The sequence below is a fragment of the Simochromis diagramma genome, unplaced genomic scaffold, assembly GCF_900408965.1.
Source record: "Simochromis diagramma unplaced genomic scaffold, fSimDia1.1 OVJJ01000646.1, whole genome shotgun sequence".
In the NCBI taxonomy this organism is placed as follows: domain Eukaryota; kingdom Metazoa; phylum Chordata; class Actinopteri; order Cichliformes; family Cichlidae; genus Simochromis; species Simochromis diagramma.
Window position 1 is genome coordinate 6259334 of NW_024387279.1, and position 23163 is coordinate 6282496.

At 43.1% G+C, this 23163-nt stretch overlaps 1 protein-coding gene across 13 annotated transcripts in view; it reads right to left on the reverse strand.

The window, feature by feature from the left end:
• Positions 1-17528, reverse strand: part of sulf2a (sulfatase 2a) — a 48457-nt gene extending 30929 nt beyond the window's left edge. For 2 of the 13 annotated variants that reach the window (XM_040002931.1, XM_040002924.1), the window contains exons 1-2: positions 17215-17528; positions 13310-13394 (exon numbers count right to left, since the gene is read on the reverse strand). The gene's annotated coding sequence lies outside the window, so the exon portion shown is untranslated. Of the gene's footprint in view, positions 1-1696; positions 1783-2177; positions 2673-13309; positions 14339-14503; positions 14630-14970; positions 15614-17214 lie in introns of those variants that run through there. The other 11 variants (XM_040002923.1, XM_040002928.1, XM_040002929.1 and 8 more) reach the window with 10 other exon arrangements.
• Positions 17529-23163: the final 5635 nt, after the last annotated feature.

A 23163-nucleotide genomic window follows, 5' to 3' on the forward strand; every position in this document is an offset into this window, starting at 1 on the left:
TCTAAGTGAAGATATGCCTAAAAACAAAGGGACCGGGAACATTTTAGCTACAGACTGTGTAGGAAATGTAAGGGGCCAGGAAATGGAGCAGGTGAAGTAAACCATCGCATGCAGAGGGTTGAATGAAGCTAATGGGTGACATTAGCTTTACGACCCTCTAATCTAACCACCCTGTGTATAACCACAAAAGGTCAAGGTGGCAATAAAAAGAGCAGACACCAGCGCTGCTCCAGTCGCCCGTGGGCCCTCAGAGCCCATCCTGCAGTGTCACCTTGGCTGCTGTCACCGATATCTGCCACCTGTCACCACTCTGCCCCCGTGCCCAGGGATGAGGCTGTGCTGACAATAGGTTTGTCGATAGCACTTCCTCCCCAGAGTGAAGATGGGGGAACGTGTCCTCTGTTTTCATCAACAGCTTGAGTCAAGCGTGTGGGATTAACATACAATACATATTCATGCTGCTGTCTCACTTTGACACTAGCCTCACATCGCTAGTTCTCCTGCACATTTTCAAGCCATTTTTACAAATGGCGTGTCAAGAACCCCATTTTTGCCGGGAGCCCCACATGGCCTCTTATGTATTCACAACACGGCCGCTGCAAACAACATCAACAGGTCTCAAGGTCGTCACTCCCACTGATTGTGCCTGTGTTTTTGTGTGTGTGTGTGGAATTCATGTGTCTAAGAAAGAGTGTGTGAACAAAAGAACAAAACTAAGAGGAAAATGGCTGATGGTTGACGGAGTGCTCTGCATGTGCTGGGTGTGCATGAGCACAAATTTTGCACTGAACGTGCAATCGCTACATGTCTGCAATTAAGTCAGCACAAATAAGCGACTGTAATTTCACATCCCATTACATTAGTGAGTGTAACCCTGCAATTACTGCTTAGTGTGTGCAAACATAAATATGAACAAAACATCATGTAGGTGTGTGCATGTGTACGAGAGTAAGTGTATAGCATAAAGATGGAGTCTTAAAATGTCCGGGGATTAGCCGACAGGTAGACTAAATGGGAGCATCCTCCTTCGGTCCACCGGCATCTTAGTGAGAAAAGAGGCCAGTTGATGTGGGGGTTAGAGCCTCCATGGCAGAGTGCGTTGTGATAAATAATGAATGCTTTAAGAACAGATCTCTGAAGCTTCTTTACTTTCCGTCCATTCCTCCATCTTTGCATTTGTTCATCCCATATCACTACAAAGAACACGGGACGTTCAGCAGTCTCTGTCATTAATATTGCAGCCACTAGGTCAGTCCTCATCCCCTGACTCTGTTGCTCTTAACCATCACCACTTGGTGGTGACACAGCCTTTTGACCCATAAAGACGTTAAAACAGTGATACGAGTACATTCACAGGGACCAGACTAAAGCTGTGCAGGTTCTTACAGGAGTGGCAGCGGCTGCATTTAACGAAATGGCGATTCAAGAATGAAGGAGTCCGTTTGCAAATTGAGGTTTACTCAGTGTAAAGCATTCAAAATTGGACTGGTCTTTTCCTGGGAAAAAGTTCAGATTTTCACTCTAATTTTACACCACACAGTATTCAGCAACAGTCAGGATTATATTTGGCTGAGTAAATACAAAGCAACGAAAGCATTTCTCAAAACACCACACTGGGAAATATGAGGACAAAGAGAAGTTTATAAATAGGATGTAACACCAAGACAGACGAAATAACAGTAAAAGCTGCACTGACTTGTTCCAGTGGATAAAGTAGACACTTGCAGATTCTCAGCACAGCTGCTGTTAAAGCTGCTTTTCGGTGGCATATTATAAGGCATGCTGAAACGTGAAAAACACTTTTAGAGACAATCGCTTAAAAACCAAATTAAAGCCCCCAAACTACCAACTTGTTACACCAAATAAACAGCAGCTTATCCCCTTACTGCTCCGATTCAAAGCCAGATACTCCAGTGCATCCGATGAACAGTCCCATCTCTCTTACCACAATAAGCAGTGCCGTTAGCGACTCCACGCATAAATCTCAGAGGCGAACAGAATGGATCAGAGCATTCAAGTGTAAACTAGGGCAAAGCTCCAGCACTGTACCTTCTAGATACGCTACTCTGAAAGCAAGTCCTGTGGAGGAACAAGCAATCACATACTGAGGGATACACATGCTGTCCCCAGTCATCTATGACAAATGCACACACAGGCACAGATAAAAATGCACACACCTGTTTGGCCAGTCAAGTACCATCCAGTTTCGTCTGGTCCGGTCAGATCGGGTCCGCTGTACTAGCAGAGCGAGGAGATCGTCTCACCCCACACACAGCCCGGTGCAGACAGCTCACTGTTATAGATGCACTGACAAGTGAAAGGAGGGAGGCGTGGTTTCACATGAGATAAATAAAAGAGGGAGGGAAAAAGGGAGGAGAGAGGCTCCCTCAATCTACAATTCAATTTCACCCTCGCTCCCTTTCTCAGCAGCATTTTTGTCCACTTCTTTTGGAATATTGTTGTTGTTATTCGAGCACGTCTTTTCCATCTTCCTACCTGGCTGTTACCCATTAGTTTTAGCTGTGCTTCTGCTCTCTTTCTTCCTGTTGGGTCTGATTCACAGGGCAGTAATGTTTGTGGGCATTGTGTGTGTGTGCATATATATCTGTGTGTGTGTGCCTGTGTGCGCGCATCCACGCAAGACAGTGAACCAGGGCAGCTCCGGCCATCTGTTGGAGCCTGGGAGCTTCACCTATTCACAGTCTCATAAAGGCAGAGGCACACAGAGGAAAAAGAGAGAAAAGAATGGGAGGGAACAGAGGATCAATCTTAGTGCCGCAGGGTTGAGGAGGAAAAGGCACAGCCTGGCACACACACCATATCTATCAGACTGGCACCTCTGAGGAGAGCTGGCGTGGGCACGCCTGCTCACTGGGTCGAAGCAGCACAGGGGATTTGGCTCGCAGTGCATGGGCATGCAGATAGAAAAGAAACCCACACCACAATCAATTTATATACAAGCACACAGAAGGGATACATGGGAGAGTTCACACACTCAGAAATCCTCCAAACTGATTCTCTTTTTGACAAAACAAACAGGATCAATCAAGATGGATAATCCTACAAGCTCACAGAGACAAGGGGATGGAGGGCTGGGGATAATTCTAACAACCCGCACCGAAAGTCTGCCCCGAGTCCTTCCATCACAGCAGAGCTAAAGCAGGCGTTTTCCTGCTCAGTTGAAGCCTGGTATTTCTCCTGAGTGCCGGTGTCACTTCCTATCCCTGACCAGGAAAGAGAGGTGCAGCGGAGGGTGGCAGAGGGTGGAGGCATTCATCATTGTCTCCACCAGCCATCCCATGATGGATGCGCCTGTTTATCCCTCTCTGCAGGTTATTTAGATGCAGTCACAGCCAGAAAGATTAGTGATGGAAAACCTCTGCACCTCTTTGCCTCCCCTCCCAAACCATCTAATCAATAACACTCTTATCAATTATCTGCATTTTGAGGTATTTCTCCATGGAAATTTGAAGCAGTGAGAGAAAGAGAGATTAATTGTCCACCCCCTCCTAGCGTTTTCAATTACATCGTCTGCAATGGATCATCTATCTGTCACTTTGTCATACTTAGGCTATTTGTGTCGCTGCAAAGAGATGAAACCGTGTTGTTTTGGAAAAATAATAAATAAATAAATCAAACAGTATTTTTCTGGCCATGACTGTCCTTTTGGAGATGAAGAACAAACAATTTAGAGCAAGGGATTTGCATGCCATTTGAGGATGAAGAAAATTATGTTTCCTGCTTCCACATAAGATTCATTCAACACTAATCCTGATTAAAAAACACATTCAAAAGCATTGTCACACAAGCCAATTGGAAGCATAAGCCCTTTGTAAAAAATGGATTAGGCTGCTCTAATATTTTTCATAATAATCTTAAAACAAAATATACTTCTGTAAAATTATTTATTTCTTCAATATATGCATATGAGATTATGTCTGCGACACTGGGACTGCTTACATAAAGGAGCCATCTAGCTGTTCTTACATGCCGAATTACAAACAATGCCCCAGAGATAGCCATGTTTTTCCTGAACGGTGCAGACATGCCAACACAGCAGCCCAGTGACGCCACTTCAGCACATGCTTAATTGATGCCCACTCTCCGTCACTGCTGCCTCCTCTCACGCACTCTTAAGCTGTGCCAGCCTACCAACTTATAACTTCATGCAAATCAACAGACATGTAAACCATGAATATCGTGGATAATGCACAGACAGAGTAAATTCTCTATCTAAACAAAGGTGACTTCTTTCAGCCCAACTGCATTCGAAGAAAGTTCCACAGAGGCGAGGAAGAAAAGACACGGAAAGAAATGGAAAGACTAAAATACGATGCGAAGGAAGACAATAAATGTCTTTATGCTGACACAGAGAAAATTCAGCACAGGAAGGGTCCAGACAGCGGGGAACACGTTTTACATTTCTGTTTTCTGCTTCATTTGACACAAAGTGGGAAAGGCCTTGTGCACAACCTTTGCATGATAAGGTGGGGCAGGTGCATAAATAAAAATGAATGATTTCACTTCTGATAGAACAAAAAGACAGCTCTCTTCTATCATGCTGAGATCTTGTCCTTGGCTGTGAGTGTGCTTTTACAAATGAGTTCGTTTCCTTTCTGCACTGTGTGCGCCAGGCTGATAAAAATATTCCCTGTCAGCTGGCTACATGACGAGGGGAGGACTCGGTGCAAATGAAACAGACCCTCTTACTGCCTTCTCTTCACCGGCGCTCTCTATCTTTGAGAGCTCTACTCCTATTATTTTCTTGGTAAGGGCCACTTGGTTCGAGGCTGACTTCTCTTCACCACCACTATCACCCTGGCCTCTGTGCATTTATGAATCCCTGGTTGATCTGAGGGTGTGTGAGTTTACAAGTAGGTCCTGTGCATTGAGACAGCACTACATCACCACAGCCACATTATGATGAGAAACAGAAAGAAAACAGCGAGAAAAAGAAGAGAAGAACCCAGGAGCTGACTACATGAGGACTTCAGGACACAAGATTGACAGAACTGAGCATGAGAGAAGTTCTCCTAAAAAACAAAATAAAAAAAAACACGACTGCAGGTATAATAGTAAACCTCCGAGCACACAGCTTCAGAGGCAGGGAACCAAATTACCCAGTCTATCATCCTCCTAAGCTTGCATAGGCTTAAACATAATAATAATCCTAAAAATACAAGACCTTGAAAGAAACACTGTGCACACACATCAGAGCATTAAACATATGTATGACCAGGGGCTAACTCTTTTTACTTACTGCAAATACAAATAGTGTAAAGAATCACATTCTGCAGCTGTGCTCATTGCTCCCGGATGTTTCCTCGGTGCATGTTTCTGTGGCACAGAAGGTCGTCACAACAGCAGAATAGATTAGCTGACTTAGCCCTACATCATTACATCCCTCCATGCCACACATCGCCCTGTCATGTCCAATGTAATTTCCTCTTATTTATTTCATCCTTCCCGTCACTGCCACATCACACGCTCCCACTGAAAATATAAATAGTTCATAAGTCTGTTATGAGCGGCCATTGTTTTCTAGTGCCGAGTTCCATACCCTGAGGTGATGTTATAATTCATTTATGAATGTCCCACAAATCTGAATGGTACAATTAAAAAGAACAGAGGCTTCAGCAAAGTCCTCAGTGCAGATTTTAAATTTAATTGCTAAGCGTTTGGTTATTTCACACTGAAGAAAGTCTGCATAAGACCAACTAAATGCTCTGCAATAAAATATAAAATCTACAAGAGAACAACTGTGGGAAAGCCTTTGTCTCCCTTTGTTCGACAAGAACTACAGATTTCATTCTAGTTTTTAGGTCGTACACAGAACTCTCAAAACGTCAAGGACAAATAACAACAAACACAGACACACAAAGGAAAGCAAAAGTTTAAAAAAATGGTGTCCTGGTTGAACAGGTTTGATTATCCGTGTAGACATGGAAAACAGTGGGATTTATCTAGTTACCAACAATATAAGATATGCCTTTGTCTGACAGTTCAAAATATTCTGGAAAAGACTGTCGTACCTAAGCAGTAGCTTGACAGCCGTGCCGCACTGCTTCTATCGTTCTTGTTAGTACAAAATAGTACACGATTTGTCGATCTGCCAAAACAGTGTGCTGTCAACATTACTACATGGTGTACTAACACATAGTAATTAGAATTGGGACACCCCGCCAGGCTTGCTAACTGAGCCCATGTTATGTGATCATCAGCCAGCAGGGGGAGGTGAACTCAGGGCTTCATGGAATAAATCTTCCGCTGTGCATCAAGAGTATAAAAGAACCCAAATGCATTACTTGAAGGTGGGAAAGGCAACTGAACTGATTGAAAATGCTCAAATGGTGCTTATGCTAAAACTGAATCCCCACTTTCCCGTATACCTCGTGTACCTGCATAATGTTTTTTTTCACTCATAAACCCATGTTTATATAATTAAGGAAACAGAAAGGCAAAAACTGTGCATTTCTCTTTCTTTATGTGATACTCTATATTTTCACTGGCTATTTGGTGTTTGTGTGCGACAGGCATTGGCAGCAGTGAGTCAACAAACTAAACATACGTTTGAATGATTCATTTTCTTTGCCAGTATGACTAAAGGTAGCGTTGTCAGGTATATGTACTCCATTTTGCTCTAAATGTTTAAGCACACAGCTTTCACTTTCTACTATATTATGTTTTTAACCTCTTCATATTTTTCCCATAGTACAGTTTAGCTGCCCGTACATTTATCAATGTTTGAAATCAGTCAGATGCTGCCAACACCATCCTTCTCGTGTGAAAGTGCAGGGGAAACTTGTTGACTTAGTGAAATGATGACCAGTTTTGTGTGACTGCTTATCCTGACTGCAGATGTTGCGGTAAGTGAATCCTATTCATCTTTTTATTTTTAATTTTCATTTATTGGCTGTTATAAATGCAGATACTGACATCTGCACAGCATCAATGCGGTTAGCTCGTTAGCGTCAGCGCCATCCAGCCCCACGCACGGGGCGATCCGCGCTAACTCGCCAACGGAGATTTGCCACGTTAATGCAGTTAGGGCGTTAATGTCATTTTAACGAGATTAACGCTGACAGCACTAGTTTTAATATGGGGATACGGCATCTGTTCTTGCTCATGAAGATATCGCCAGAATATAGCAGACATGGATGACTAGTGGTGAAGGCTGAGCCCTTTCAAGGGATTTGGTGGGAGGCAAACAATGAAGGCAAATACACTCTGGCAACCAGGCAGGAGGCCAGAAGTAAAGATGAAGACACTATAGGATCCAGGCAGGAGGCCAACAGAAGAGATGGAACCACTCTGAAGGCCATGCAGGTGGCCTACTGAGAAGGCCAGACCTCAAAGGTGGGTGCACTGGACACTAAAGATCAGAGTACTAGACAGACTCATGTTCCCCAGCTAGGAGTTCAGCCAACTCTACAGGAAGAATAGGTGAAGGCTATGGCAAATGTTAGGTCAGTCGCGTCAGCAGATATTTATACATTTATGAAACCTTGACATTACTGAACCACCTTTTCTAGTGTGTGCTCTCTTCAAAATGGGCCCCCAGAGTTCAGACTCCTGAGAACAACTGGAATCAGGCATGAGGTTTGCAATTATAGGGAGTGGTCGAGGTAGGAGGTTAGAAGTCCCAATTACTAACATACTCAGGATCTAGAAGTGACAGGTGGCTCACCAGTTAGTGGCTAGCTACCTGGGTAACTTGAGCAGGGTGGTGTGGAAACAGAGCCAGCTTAACCATCTGGATTGTTTCAGAAACTAGATCAGCCATTGGGAAGAAGCAGGGACAGGCAACAGGCTGGAAGCTGGTGCAGGCAGCAGGCTACTGGGCCACTAGCTAGCCAAGTCAGGAGGAGGCTTCAGGATGTTTTTTTTACTACTAGGCACATGATAATCTTAGCTTGAAGACTACCAGAAGACTTGCCAGCGCTTCCCTGCTTACAAAAATAAATAAATTCCACTATATTATGGATGAATAAGTCCATAGGTCCACGGTTAAGCATGGACCTGTGGACTTATTTATGCTACAGTTTAACCAGAGGACATTGCTTACTCGACTTTTTTGAACTTTTCAGAAAAAAAAAAAAGATTTAGGATGTGGAAACAGAAACAAAACAGTCTGAAAGAGAATACACATTTACACAGTGAGACAAAAACAAAACTAACAACAACAGCAAGTGGAAGGTGAAAACACAAAAAAATCCAAAAACACCTGACAGGAAGAAACAAGGAATACAAAATGAAAATGGTTCCAGTGGTTGACTACTGACAGTACAAAGATGATCCAGCAACAAGGGGGGGATCAGCAAGTGGTATATAAACAGAGAACCCTGGTGGGAAAATAAAGACAGCAAGCACAACAGAATGACATGAATGAAGGTGAGCGCTTCCAAACAACACACACACAAACATGACACATCTTTGGAATCCAAAGTTTGGTTTTGCAAATCTCAACCTTTGAAACTATTTGTGGCATAATTACTACATACATGTAGATATGCTGAAAGAATCCATTACCTTTGCATTAGAAACAGGCTTTTGGAAGTAACCAAATTGAAGCTGAGAAATAAATAAAAATCCTGAGTGGAAGAGCTCGCTTGTAGAGAATCATTAGGTTTCTTTCCATAATATTGTAGAGTCTTTGTTCTTTAGTGTCTTGTGACCTGAGAAAACTGGTATGGTGAACTTGTGATATATAAATAAAAATGAACAGAAATAAATTGGAAATTTTATGATGAAGGAAAAAGCCAAAAAACGCAAAACAACCCTCCCACAAACAAATCTAAGCTAACTTAAAGACTCCAGGCCTTTAAACACCTCAAGTGTTTATAGGTTCACAGTAAAGGAAAAGTGGACGACAGATTTTCTCATTCATGTGTACAGAAGCAAACACTAAGCTACACATTTCGTTCCCATCTGTGTATGTGCAGCAGCAGCGCAGCGGTTAGGGAACTGTTAGCAGACTGTGGGATCCACAGATCAAAGAGTGGCCCCCCGTCGAGGTCTGCGGTCCCAAGGAACACAAGCCGATATGGACCACAGCCAGCATTCACATCTCCAGCTAATTAACCGAAACCTCTTTGACGCTGTGTTATTTGCATTCCTAATGTACAGCACTCAGAGTAATATCTGCCACACATATTAAATAAGAAGTGCTTGTGGGTTTGTCTAACAAGGCACCCCAGTGTTTTTAGCACAAATACATTTGTAATCACTTTAAAATGATGTGAGGGCGGCTACACAGAGGAGCTGAATTACTAAGAAATGGGTGAATTTTACAATATAATTAAATGAACATTTTTTATGAACTTGCTCACTACATATTCTCAGATCTTTATTTGGAGACACATCGCATCACAAAGCCACTCTACTTGCACACCTGTTGTAACACAAAACAATGCGTACACTCAGTCACACGGGACTCTCACCGTTTGCTGAAATTTCAAGTGCCTTGAAGTATCCTTGTAATCTGTGCACTCACCGTAGTGGAAGAATGGCCTGAATTATAAAGCCAGCAGCTTTAAATGGCTATGATTAGCAAGCAGGCGTGTTGGGTGTCTTCAATAGTTAATTACTTGTTTGCACCAGAGTAGACCTCACATCTTTTTTGTATGGCTCTCTGTGTGTGCAAACAAACACTGGCTGGCGTGCAATAAGGAGCTGTAAGGACTCACATCACAAGGCAAGGGCAACACTGCTGGGAGCTTTCCCCTAATGTGTGAGTATGTTTATTACTTTTTTATAGCACTAAATGTTTCAAAATCATTAGAAAAACTTCTGCGCGCTCTTCTTCAAGAGGCTAATTTGGGCTCTGATGTTCTCTTTGTGGTTTCGAGCTTGCAGTTATGTAACTGTACGGGTTATGGTTAAAAGCCCTCACTGCCTGTGTTTACATGAGCACACATCTAACAGCAGAGACAAATGGGAATTGAGCTGGAGCATTCTCGCAGCATATGGACCATTTGCTGCCAGCTAGCTACGGCAGAATGACACCTGTACAGCACACTGTGATAACACAGCCGCCGTCATCTCCTTCCGTTGTGCCCTGAAAAAGAAATGTTTGGCATACATCCTTTTCTTATCACCGCCCTCTGGCCACTGCTCCACTGCTGCCCTAAAACAGCCCTGTAAGCAGACTAAAGACAAGTGGGAGGATGAAGTAGCACCTTTCTCTCCCCCATGAGAAATGAAATGATGAATTGTGTAAAATCTTATTTGGCACCTAATATTAAAAGTCGAAGATTAAGCCAGCAGAGCAAAATGCAGAAAAGAGCTGATGTAGACAGAGCAGAGGAGGGCCCATTAGAGGAACGCTCCTGTCTGTCTTTCTGTCCAGCTGGGTGACACCTCGCCCCTTAATGAGCTGTCTGAAGTCAAACAGGAGAAATACCAACACAATAAATTACCAGCCTCATCCCTCCCTGTTTGCCTTCACTCAGATATGGCTGAGTAATCGTACTATCTGGACCTGAATCGTCCAGAATGAGATTCTGTCAAATCACATTCTACAATCCACGGGTCCATTTGCATAACTACATTTGATGTTTCCAGCAATACTGGTGACATGTTTTTCTTCAGTTAATTAGATTTTGAAATTACTTTTCCGAAAGGGAAAAGAAAAATATTGCCATTTGGAAGTGACAAGATAAAATTGTGTATATGGATAATTGCGTGGCAGTGTTGGAATTAGAGCTGGAGAGAGAAGGTATTTTTGCAGTTGTGAGCTAATACTCTATTCCAATTTCAGTCTGTTTAGCATGCACGCTCTGAACTGTTCCCTCTGACACGGCAAACCTCATTAAGATAGAGCAAAGTAATTCACTTGAGAACGAGAGCTAATTCTTCATATCTTTTTTTTTTCTTCTTAGAGATATAGAGACAAACTAGAATTTTTAGTGAGTACACACACTTGAAGGTAGCGCTCTCTCCTCAGCTCTTATCACAACACATTTACCACAGATCAAAGAGAAAAGGGAGAAGACGCAACCTTCAGCTACATTTGAACTGGTGCTGGTAGAAACAGAGCAGACTGAGCCCTTGTATGTCGAGCTTACTCTGGAAAAAACTGTCAAATAGAATGGACGTCTGAGCTGCATGAGACCAGTCTATGTGTGCATCTATTCCTGCTGATAAAGCGCAGCTAACCTTTAGGAAGCACATGTGGAGGAGAAGGCAGGAGAGCAAATGGATAAGAGGAATAGGTGCAAGAGAGAAAGAAGGAGTGAGAGAAAAGAAAGGGACAATGCTGGGCCTGCGATGGGCAGACATCCATTAACCAAGCGCTCAGCATGGGATATGGCATTTACCAAGAACAGCCAAATGCCATGGCAATTAATCAGGGCCTTGAATGCCAGCTGTATCAATACCCCTTGTAGCATTATGGCCGCACTTGTGCAGGAGTGCAACACACACACACCTGAAAAAAGACCTACATATATATTTTCTGTGTTTTCATGAGAAAGAAAACTGTGTAGATTTAGTGCTGTGGCTTGTCTCTAACCTTAATATTATCTCAAACTAGGACACACACAGAGAAATGGAATGAATACATCACTTACACAATCACAGTGAAAGGCCTGGGAGATGGCACACATTTTACTCTGCAGGGAGTTGCAAATTGCTTTTGAATAACCAAGGTCTAATTGACAGGAAAAGAATACGCTGTCACTTCGCTGGTGCGACTGTCATTAACACATTTTTCATTTTGTACATGCTCCAAGGCATTATTGTTTTGTTGGCCCCCAATCCTTCCCTGGTGCAGTGAATATGTTTTAAAATGGTTGTGAGCAGAATGTTAGCAACACAACACTCCCCGAGGGGAACAAAACACAAGAACAATCGGCTCATTAGAAGCAGAAACACTTCAAACTACAATATGGCTGGAATACACTCAGAGGAGAGACAAAGTCAGCGAGGGAAGAGCACAGATGGATGGATAGGAGGGACAGGGGGAGATAAAGGCACACCAGCAGAGGAGCAGAAACATTATGTTCGACACACAGAGAGCTTAGTGTGCACAAGAGAAATCTACCGTTGCGGTGAGGACGACTCCCGAACGTGAAGAGATTTGGGAGGGAGGTCTTATAATTAGATTACAGTAATCCAGTTAAGTGCTACCTGTTATACTGCATGTTTATACTGAGTTTAATATAAAGCAGTAATCACTTTATGCTCTCTGGAAGGTACTCAAAGGTATTTTCATATGGAAATGAGAATTTAGATAGCGAAAGCATGCTCTTTGAAACAGTCTATCTCAAGTCTACACAAGTATTTAGCTCGTAGTAACAATGAAAGGCAAGACCTTTGTTTGATTTACTATAGCAGAAAAAAGCACAGCAGCTATTGGAGACTCTTTTCTTTTATCCCAGCGAGTCATAACAATGCATCAGTGCGCCAGCATGCACAATATCAGAAATCTTTAACTGAAACAGCTAAAAGGAGTTTAGACCTATTAGCTCCTATCCATGCTGCACACAAACTCTGCTGAGGTTTTTGAGCATGTAGGTCACACTGGAGAAGTATCAAGATAAAGTATCCTTAAAATAGAATTGTCACCATTCGTTCCAGTCAAGCTGCAGTTTACATCTATGTTTCTACAGACTTGTGTAGAGAGGACCGTCAAAGACTTTAGGGTCTAATTAGGTGGGAAACTTGAACATCATCTCCCTTTCTGTTCCTAAGTTATGATGCTGAAAATTATGTTATATGGACAACGTTAAAATGTCTAATTAGCTCGTCCATGAGTCCAGTTGAATGTTTATGCCAGAAAAAACAAGCTATACATGTTCATATGGAAGTATGAATGTCAGGCTACTACTCTCCCACGTACAAAAGAAAGGGAGAATGCACAGAAATGTGATGATCCAGCTTCATTAGAAAAAGAAAAAAAAAACAACCAAAAAAAGACTAAATTTAAAAACCTCAAATTGCAGTTAGGTTATCTTGCAATATTTTCAAATCACATCATATACTTTGACATTAGCGAGGCACTACAGTTTTAAGAAGAAAAACACAATGTACAGTCACTGTACTTCAGCCAGGTACACACTGAGACACTGCCTGTTTAACCGAGTGTTTGCACTTGAAGAATTACCTCTACCCTCTTTATAGTCAGTTGTAATTACAAGCTGGTGTGAAGATAGTCCCTAAAGTGATACCAAAGATTTATACTTTAACACTCCGAAAGGGGACCAGTACTCATTAGAAATCTTACAAAATATTGCTTAAGCACATCAGCTTCTCTGAGGATCTGAATTCTTCCCCTTGCAACCAATATCTGTAATCTGGGCTTCCCTACCTTTTGAATGATTCCATCTGCCAGCCTTGTTTCTCCCCTGTGAAGACCTCTGTCATGCAGAGCTTCTTCTCTTTAACAAGTGTGCCTATAAAAAGAATAACAGTATAATTCAGAGCTTTTTGAAGGACCTTACTGTGACAGCTGCACTGAAACATGGATGTCCCAGATACCCCAAACAACTGTCCGAGCCATATCGCTGACCTGAGTCTGGGTTCTGTGTGAAAGGGAGGGACAGATGGAGAAAGGCTGGGAGAAACAGTGGGAGTATTTGACAGACACCAGCCTGTCTCTTAACATGCTAGATGTCTTGCAGCAATATGGAGGGAGGCTGAAACAGTTCTCGGGGTCTCTAATGTTTTGTTCAGAGATTAGAGTTGGCTAATATTTTCCGAGACACATCATTTATAATTCATTCGGTTTATTGTATCTCTCAAACATCACTCGCAGTCTATTAATATCACATTCACAGCTTGATGAAAGTGTTCTCCTGCATGACATAACTGCAAACAAAAGCGGTTTGCGTTCATTGTTTGTTAGTCTGACAAAGATAAGATTTATAGACCAGCAGCAGGCAAACACTGGCTCCAAGGGCAAGTACAGCCATCGAATAAAAGCTGATGATCTCGCTGTTGTGCATCATGACTGTGTTTGTGTATATGACTTGCATTAAACCCAAAACAGGTTGCTGTGTAAATAGCATGGTGGAGGAATAACAGCATCTTATTTTAATTAAAGCATAAATGAAACAGTTCACTGACTGCTGAGTGTGGTAACCTATTAACTGCTTTTTAAGTCTCCTAGTGCAACACAAAGTGCATCTATGAGTTGTTTACTAAATAAAACACAAAATTGGTGACTCATGCAGCTGAAAAAAGGAAAAAAAATCATCCCTCAGATACAAGCCTAAAAGATCACTTTCATGTGATTTATTCCTAAAACAAAGCAAAACAAAACAAGCTAAAGCACTCATTGCTGAGAAAGCACGACCACTTCTTTAGGTATACATGCAGCTGGGATGAAGCATAATCTAAATATGAATTTAGCTTTAAAAACATGAGCAGTTTATTAAGGAGACAACAGGGTTTCATGATATGGTTATGGCAAAAAACATCAAAAACGAAAGCATACTTTTCGTTGGCTTCTTATATATTTAGTATATTTATTTTCTCCTACAAATATACTACATTGACATACCTAACGGTCACATCCTCACTGCCCGGTGTTGTCGACCTGACGTGGGCTAGCATTATCTTGCAGCGACCTCTACCGACTATTACCAACATCGTCTTAAAGTGGAAAAAGAGCAACTAGTTATGTGTCGCTTCTGTTTTCTGCTTGACAATAAATTATGTATATATATATATATATATATATATATATATATATATATATATATATATATATATATATATATATATATATATAATTTATTTATATATTATTTATATATATTAATTTATACACATACTATATATATATATATATATAGTATGTGTATCGCCGGTTTTATTCGTATTAAAGCGTCGCCGTCGAGTAAAATGTGGACTAGCTAAGTGTTGAGCGCGGTTATGAGTGGATAACTGTTCAACACACTGCACACTGAGCAGTTCGCTGCATGTTTGCTGTCAGGGTCTCTTGACACGTCGTGTTTAGATACCCACCTGACACACAAGATGGCGCCACCAGCTTTAGTGTGCTACTTTCACAACAGGCAGGCAGGCAGGAGTTGCTGTGGTGTACTTTCACCTGGCAGGACTGACTGAAAGGCGTCAAATTATCTGCGTATTTCTTAAAAAATAAAATAAAATAATCAAAACTGTAGCTGGCTGCGGGGGTGAACTCCAGATTTGAGGTGTGTGGGATAATCTAGCATACTAACTTAATCCCTTCACATCACCCTTTTCCAAATGCATCCTCCATCCTCCTCCGTCTACATGAACCCCAGCACAGTTTCCTTATCCTTTAAATGTTTTCAATTAAATGCTTCAAATGCCCTTTTCTGTGCAATGAGATTACAAAATGTCACAGAATAAAACAACACACACGCTCCTAATGTTTAACATTAGGAGTGTGTGGCACATATAGCATATTGATGACAGGGGAGGAGGGGGGGGGAAAGGAGCCTTTAGCATTTCAGGCAAGTCAGGGAAATCCTTCAGCTGTTTTCCTGATCATCAGCAGTGCTGAGCTGGATCGCTATAGAGACCTAAGCAGCTCATCTGTTACCTCAATGCATAGTTGTGCTGTCACTGGAGAATAATCTCCTACCTCTTTTCATGATTTATAAAAACTGGAATAAGTCACGCAAAATATGAGTGAACTCAGCTAAAAAGGCTGAAACATGACATCAACATCTGACATCTATTGCCCTGGAGGCCTGAATGTTTGTGTGTGTGTGTGTGTGTGTGTGTGTGTGTGTGTGTGTGTGTGTGTGTGTGTGTGTGTGTGTGTGTGTGTGTGTGTGCGTGGAGGGTACGGGGACAATATGCTTGGATTACACAAGCTCATCCAAGAGCCATGGGAGAGAAGGAGAAAGAGGGGTGCAGCAATAACCTGTGGATCACTTCTCCCTGAGTCAACATCAAGACTCTCTGTTTATTTTTCATTATTTCCCAGAGGCACTGAGCTCCTGGAAGAGAGGCCTCATACGCACTAACAACATCTCATCCGAACTGGAGCCTCTATCTTAACGGCCCTATTTTTAGCATTGAAAACTGCTGCAACTCTGAGGAGAAAATGACAGCTTTTCTCTTTGTGTTAGCTGCCGTTTTTCTCACAGATATAACAAAGGTTTTGCAGATATAACAACAGGCTGCACCCCGGGAGACGAGCCTATCATCTGTTTAAGTATCGCTCTGAGAATTGTTTTTGTTTTTAGCAATAGAGCTGTTATTACAGTGAGTCTGACACAGGTGAAATTACCACGAGTGAAGAGAGAGACGCGGTTACTGCAGAGAGCAGATCATTCAGGACGCCATAACACAGCCGTAAAATAGCCCTGTTAAAGCAGTGTGTTACAAACCGAGTTAACACAACCACCGCAGCACCTTTAGCAGTCACTGTGGCTGACTGGTTTGGCAAATGGTGCCACACATGCGCAACAAAAGATCAGTCAGATTTTCTACAATAACCTGTTCTGACATGAACACTATGGAGTTTTACAGTAACAAGTCACTTATCACTGAGAGTGTTCTGGTCCGCTTCTAACCTGACAGGGCATGAATGCTAACATTTTCGTTTTGAGCTAATTCCCACAGTCAGTTCCAGGAGGACCTTTGGTCACGTGTGTCAAGTGAATTTATTTTTTACATGACTGTATTCAGGAACCAGGTCTGTAGAAGGTCGGTATTTACATAAAAAAATTTAATTTAATTTTTTAAATGTCATTGTAGTCATCACAAACAAGCAGTCAGACAACAGAAGCACTTTCACTTTGAAGTATTGTCTTGTTGTTGTTTGCTTTGACGAAATTTCATGTCATTTGAGGACTAGCGAACCTGAAATGATACGCTTGGTTATTGCATTAGCATTAAAGGCTAAAAGATGACGATGCTACAGTATCTAGACAAATCAGTGGCAGTGCACGTTGTACAGAAAGAAACGCACATTTCTTTTAATTTTAAGCCAGTGAAAAGTCAACCTCTGTGATGAGTGTGAGAAATTAGCTCAGTGTTACCCAACAGCATTGAAAAGCATTAGTCAAGCTAGCCGCTAGCTGTTGGGTATGAACAAGCTAGTGTTCATACCCAACAGCAGAAACCAGGAGTGTGACGCAAACAGCAGCTGTGCGTATTGTTCCTTATGATTGTTTGAATTTGATTGTGTGATTTAGCATTTTAGGAACTCTTAGTATGAAATATTAATATTCATCTGTTCAATTTGCAGATCAAGGAAGCGGTTCTCACCCATTACTGGTGTGTAACTGCTTTTCTTCACACCTCCATTTCTAAAGTTATCGCCCCTCGATCGGCAGCCACATTATTCATGCAGCACTTTTCACCTTCTGCTTCATTCTGATTGCTTTCCTTATACCTGACTTCGTCACCAGGCAGAATGTTTTCTAAGCCAGAGGATAACAAGCTAAGCCTGTGTTTGCCTTATTGTCAGAGCACAAACACTGCTAATACCAGTCCGGGTGCACTGCCATTGCTGCTGGGCCTCTCCCAGTGGGGCGTTGGGTAGACTTGTGTTGACAGTGGTGTTACTCTGGAAAGCCTGATGATTCACACACAGCGTTGTGCCAATCTGCGGGTCTCAACACACCAGCAGCGCATACGCCTCGCAGGCCAGCCGGTGGCTCGTTGCGCAACGACAGGACGCCAAAGACTTTCTTTAGTTGAGCAGGCTCACGACTAGAAAACAAAATCCAGTGGCTCTTTTTCTTGGCCACACACACATGCATTTATTGTGCAATATGCAATTCTCACTAGGACAGTATGAATCAGCACTTACTGGAGGACTAACCAAATAAATTTAGCTGCCTCTCAGCCTGCTCTACAGTAAATCTCTTGGCATTTAAGCCTATTTATGGCTGTCAGTGGGTAAAAGAATGGACGTCAGCAGTGTTTTCACCATTGTGACGGTTTTCGGTTAGGTCAAAAGTCAATAGGGCTTTAGGGCATCAGCGGAGAGCAAATGTTGTTATCGCATCAGCCAGAGTTAGCTTGCCACTTTTTTAAGAGCTGTATTTAGAGCTGTATCTCTCTTTGAGAGCAGCAATTGTGTCTGCTCAGCTTTTTTTTCACGCTTGACACTCAAGCCCCTTGGCCCTCAGCGCAGTTGAGAGCCATGCCGACAGTTAGCACCTGTAATCTGAATAGCTGAGGTCACCTTTAGCACTTGGGACTACTTGTCCTCTTTGTCTTTCACATAAAGTCCCTCCCTCTCTTGTATCTGGTGTCTTTCTCTCTTCTCTCACCCTCTTTATCTGTCTTGTGACAGATAAAAAAAATTAAAAAAAACAAGAATAAGAGTGGGAACTGGAGCTGATACAGGTGGTGAGAAGATGTGCAAGGTTCACCCCGAGTGAAACGTGAGAGAAGACCATTCAGATAGACCAGGGAAACTATTTTTCTCTAATGGCTTCCAGAGAAGGCAAACACCAACTAGTGCTGTCCAGATGTAATCTGTAGTCGCCGCTTTCTCGGCTTCTTTCGAAAATGAATATATTACCTTGTTTTACCAAAGTAGCTGGATAATTTGTTCCATTTCAGGGGGAGGGAGAGGAAGGCCGGCGACAGTCAGGCGAGCAGCCGCACAGGTTCAGGCCTTGTTGGAGAGTATCACGTAGCTGCCTTTTATGACCTGCTTAACACCAGAGAGTTGAACACAGCCGCGTGTTGTGGAGTATATGACATGGTGTGAATGCAGCAGAGGTGAAACATGTAATAATAATTTTTTGAAAAAAGCTCATGTTCGTGTGTATAAAAGTAACAAGGCTACATGGAAAGAGAGCGAGAGGTTTGTGTTTGTCTGCAGTAAATTACACTGACGCCTGCTTCTCTGGATCCAATGAAAGAAATTGTTTTTGCTACAACTTTCCACTGTTTAAAAGGGAAACACTATTGTGACTGTGCTCACGTGCCAAGGGAAAACCCTGATGCACGCTGTTTACTGGATACACAATTCTAAGATTTCAGACAGACGCTTTTGGGCAGAATAGGTCATTTGCATAACAGCGTGTGTTTGCCTCAACTACCCTCTGTCTCTCAAGACCATCACAAATTGCCAAACAGTATTTATCTTATGTATATAAGAGCTCCCCCCATCATGTAATGTGAGATAACACATATGTCTCTGTTTAAAAGCCAATGAGTGTTCCCTAATGGGATGTGTGAGAACGCTGTAAGAAAAAGAAGCAGAAGCTTTATGTTTTTATGTGTGTGAGTCTAAGCCAGGAGAGGATAGGTGGTGAATATAAATGCAGGAGAAGAGGTGTGGGTGTTTATGGTTGAAAGAAAGAGGTTGAGGAAGAAAGGATAAAGGAGAGTCAGCAGAACAAGGAACATTTGTCCTGACAGAAACCAACAGGAGCCACCATTCAAACACGGCCGTCTGTGAGTGTGTGCGTGTCATGTTTATCACTGCTGTTTATTATGTATGTCGGAGCCAATATGTTTATATGACTGCACTTTGGCTCAGGACACTGATCCTCAATTCCTTGAAAGATCACTGGAAGGTCCCTCTGTGGACACTTGGCTCCAGCTTTTCAGAGGGAGAGGAATAACAATTGCCTCTGTCATATCTTCCACATGCACTCTGTGACGCTTTGCTCTTTTTGTGTCTGGCTATTTTGTGCCTCATCAGGCATGCTGGAGGTTGAGCGGGAGGGAAGAAGAAGAAGAGAGAGAGAAAAGGGTAAAGGAAAGTGAGTGGGAGACCGGAAAAAGTGAGAGCCGATCCTGAGTTTCAGCGGAGAGTCGGCAGCTACGCAAACAGTGGATAAAGTTTGGGTTGGGGAGAGTGAGTGTGAGTTGGGGAGAGCGCCGAGCAGCTGAGGGAGAAAGGATGGATGGATGGATGTGGAGAGAGAAGAAGGGAGAGAGCGAGGCGCTCGGCAGAGCCACTCAGTCTAGACTCCAGATGTGCAGGCAGCAGCAGTGTGGCTGTTTTGGCCCCCACCAGGCTGCTCTGGGAGTATCCCCGGCACATGTCCCCACGCCGCCTGTAAATCACCCCAGCCAGGCCTCAGGCAACACTGCAGCCACAAAACCCCTCCGCCCGGACCCCCAAAACGGGCTGGCCAGCGACAGACAGACGCCGATGAGCCCACTGTGCCGCATTATTCCTGTAATAGTTTCCCTCGCTGCCTATGCGAGATAGAGAGGGCTCCAAGTTTGAAGCGTTACCACCCTTTTCCATGCGCACCTTTTTGCTCTTTCATTTTTATGTGCATGTTTGCATGTGTGTGTAGGTGTTCCCCTAAGCCCAGATGATGCCCACCAATACACAGCTGATTATAGATCAGAGAGGAATGCAGCTCTGTGTCATAAATGCTCTCGTCTCCCCTCATTTAGCCCCACCACAACTTGTCTGCTCGCTCTGCTCCCTAGTCTCACTGGCACCAGGGTATTCCTTCAATAGCACATAGCTTCCCATACTTCACATCCACTCCAACATCCACAGAGTGCGTTCACACAATTACAGATTCCTGCTGGATGGAAGTGTGTGTGTAATCCTTTCCCATCAGCGCTCAACACATAATTAGATGTTGGACTGGGAGGCCCAGCCCATATATAGTAAGCAATGCAGACCACAAACATGCAGTTAAATCCAGATTTCTTATTGTACTCTGTCAGGCCAGAATGAGCTATTTTAAAGGAGAAACAAAGTCTTTCAGTGGGTCACCGGGCGGCGTTTATAACATCCAAGTCCAGGCGAGCAGGAACACAGCAGGAGAAGGAGGCCTGTGTGTGTGTGTGTGTGTGTGTGTGTGTGTGTGTGTGTGTGTGTGTGTGTGTGTGTGTGTGTGTGTGTGTGTGTGTGTGTGTGTGTGTGTGTGTGTTTCCAAACCAATCCTGAGCTATTGTGCAAAGTGCTGAAGTCAACACTCAGCTGTTCAAACAGGTAGCATGGGAACACTGGAGCAGTGTTTAAGTTGATCAGGATCCTCTGAACAAACAGGTGAGCTAAAGAAAAAAATGTGGAGGATAGTGAATACATCTGTGCGTTTGTGTGTGTGTTTGTTTGTGTACACTCAGCCGTGACTGAGGCCATGTGAAAAGAGACCGTTTCCCCTCCTGTCCACTGTGTATGTGTGTGTATGGGTGTGTGTGAACAGGTGAGCAGCCACTATTTTGTGTCCAACCAGTGGCAAGTGAAACACACAAATACACCTATTTACACACTCTCATGCAAACAAATCCCTACTGATCCTCTTCAACATAACACTGCGCACTCGTGGTGAGATTCCAGGAGTGGCAGTGCTCACACGCTCTTTTCCTGGGAGAGAGGAAGATACACATCACTCCAGCATGTGTGAGTCTATGCGCTTGCACTTTATGGTTGTTCAAGCGTCTTGACTGAGTTGTTCATCGTCACTGGGATACAGAGTTAGGCGTCCCAGCATCGAGGGGCCAGAGTTTGAATAAGAAGCTGCAGGAAACAGCAGCTGACAGCGCGTGGAGTTCTCAAACATCTAAGATTAACTAGACTTTAACCTCTGCGCCGTTGGATGAGAAAGCTGCTAAAACACAGCAAGGACCTCCGGCTGCACTGTCATCAGAAGCTCAGGCCTCATTAAACTATGAAGTGTGCAAGACTCAAACATATCAAGACGGTGAGAGTGATGGTGCTATGTATGCTGCCCCAAACAGCCACAGAAATCAATTTAGAGTTAATACCAATGCTTAAGTAACTTTCAACACTTCACCTGTTACAGTGTTCACCATTTATATTTGCTGCAAAGTCTTAGTTACCAATAACTAAGGCAAACAATCAAAGACTCAGAGAAATGTTAAGGGCTAAATCAAATGGTAATTAATGGGAATTTATACTGCAAAAGTCTAGTCATATTTACCTCTCCAAGTATATATTCACACATATGTCGACTTATTCTATGCACACATTGGCTACTGCACACACTGACACATGGATGGATGCATCATGGGCAGTCTGGAGTTCAGTATGTTTTACATTTGACATGCAAACTGAAGGAGCCAACTTTGATACTGGATGACCAGCTGTACCTCCTGAGCTACAGCCACTCCCAGTGAATTCATGGTTCCAAGCAAGAAGCAATCTCCAAGGCTGAGAAACAAAGATGAACTTGGTTCTGCCAAAGGTTTCTTCCTGTTTAAAGGGAGTTTTCCCTTTCCACTGTTGCCAAGTCCATGTTCAAAGATGGTCGTTCGATTGTTGGGGTTTGTTAGGATCTGTTATTGTAGAGTCTTTACCTTATAATACAAAGCACCTTGAGTCACCTGGTTCTGTGATTTGGCACTATATGAATTGAATTGAATTGAACTGTTAGCTGCGTCTGTGCAGGGACACAACTTGTGAACCCAGGTCTCTACTGTTACCATACAACTTACAGAGGCAGAAGGTTGGTCCAAGGTTTATGTAATTACATTTTAGCTAGTAGTAGTTGACTTTCCAGAGGTTATATTTTTAAATAACATCATAGTTTCCATAACACACCAGAATTACCTGTTTCAATGATCAGTTGACTACTCACGACAGTGTGAGTTTAACCAACGACTCGCAATTATTCAGTGACTTTTAAAGCATTTAACTTGTGGTTTTGAGGAAAGTTTCTGAGAATGGCAGACACATTTTGAAAGCCTGCTAACTATTCTCAACAGCCTTCATTTTATACCACAAGAGGGCCACCTACACCATCTCACATCCTCTTGGGGTCCACAACAGATAGGAGTCTGTGTGTCAGTGTGTATTTACATGAGTGTCAGTTAGCATGCATGCATGAGCAGTCCTGAGATGGGGGGATTGCAGGAGACAAGGCAGTCAGTCAGAGAGCCCTGGGCTCACCTAGTTAATTAGTAACAGGGCCTAGGCCACAAACAAGCCAGCAGCAGCCGCCTGGCTAGCAGTCATCATGTGAAACGGCTGGAGGGGTGAACATCTCCCTGACGCAGCAGATAGAGCTGTTCAAAGAGCTTATCTCAGGCAGCCTGGCCTCGACTTATCTGATCTGACCCCAGCTCATGCGCCTCCTGTTGTACTATGTTTCATCTGGTGTACCACGAGAAGGTCACTCCATACATTTAAGGGCGTTGCGTGTGTTGGAATCTGGTTATATAGTTAAATGCTTGGGTTGGATGTCAACCAAGCCGACGTGAGGTCACCAACAGTTGTAACACAGTAAAATGAAAGGGGGCAGGGCAGGGAGCTGCATA